The following is a 1106-nucleotide window of genomic DNA, read 5'->3' as shown; positions in this document are numbered from 1 at the left end:
CCTAAGCTTCAAAGGAAGCAACATTCTGGGTATATGTATAGAATGCCAAGCAACTGTGTCCCGTGAAAGCTGGTTTTACATAAGCATAGGACATGATTCAGTAGTTACACCACTGCTAAATGTCTCCCCAAGCTGACTAGCGGTAGCGGCACACTTGTTTCTAGGCCTCCCAATTCAAACCCTTCTCTTAGGCATTTAAACCACTTAACCTTTATACTTCTAGTCCTATTTGCAAATCCACCTTTTAGCTTTATAAACTCCCACCCCTACCCCCAGCCCTTAATTTAAAAGGTCACAGTTAGTATGTATGGTTGTTTTACGTCAAACTAGCATTTTAAGACTGGCAACTCCGTCAAATAAGAAAAAGAACCTTTACGAAGTATCTTTCTCTAAAAACGGCACAGAAAACGTAACACTGCATGTTCTCATTTATATGTGGGAGCTAAATGGACATAAAGACACTAAAAGGAGGGCGAGTTCTCAGAAGATACCTATCAGGTACAATGTTCACTATTTGGAGAACGAGGACTCCTGAAACTCAATCCCTACTGGTACGCAATATACCATGTAACAGGCATGTTCTTGTAACCCCTGGCTCTGAAATTTAAAAAATATATACATTTTTAAAAAGCGCATTTCAAAATATATCCCCCGTCTTTAAACACTTTAGCGAGGCACGCAGGACCTTCATTTCATATTACTCCACACCCATCCACGCCCTAAAAACCACTCTTCTCGCCTCAATTGGTTAGCGTGTCTGTCACTCCAAGCACTTTGACCCGCCCGAGAACCGTCCTCCTCGGTTTAAGCCTTGGTCCCACCCCCGCTTCCTAGCTCCTCCCCGAAGCTGACCACTGATTGGCCGAGGCTGCACTCCGCGTGCGGCTGCACAAGCCACCGTGCGCGGCGCCCGCTGGGAGCCGGGCCGAGCCGAGGCGCGAGGACAGGCGTACGCTCCTCGCGGTGGGCTCCCCCATCCCCCCCCACCTACCGACTGGTCCCCGAAACGGTGGCGGCGGCGGTTTGTGTCGTTGGTCCCCGAGATTTAGGACCAACATTTGGAGACCCTAAGGGGTGAGGAGGGGATGGGGGCAACGGGGTCGCTA

General features: G+C 49.2%; 1 protein-coding gene across 2 annotated transcripts in view; it reads left to right on the top strand.

Annotated features, from left to right (window-relative positions):
* Positions 1–989: 989 nt before the first annotated feature.
* RBM46 (RNA binding motif protein 46) overlaps positions 990–1106 on the top strand; it is a 52558-nt gene continuing 52441 nt past the window's right edge. For both annotated transcript variants that reach the window (XM_008074788.1, XM_008074789.1), the window contains exon 1: positions 990–1074. The gene's annotated coding sequence lies outside the window, so the exon portion shown is untranslated. The remainder of the gene's footprint in view (positions 1075–1106) is intronic.

This window comes from Carlito syrichta, unplaced genomic scaffold (assembly GCF_000164805.1).
Source record: "Carlito syrichta isolate Samal-C Ts95f unplaced genomic scaffold, Tarsius_syrichta-2.0.1 Scaffold317703, whole genome shotgun sequence".
In the NCBI taxonomy this organism is placed as follows: Eukaryota; Metazoa; Chordata; class Mammalia; order Primates; family Tarsiidae; genus Carlito; species Carlito syrichta.
This window is presented reverse-complemented; position numbering and strand designations above follow the sequence as displayed.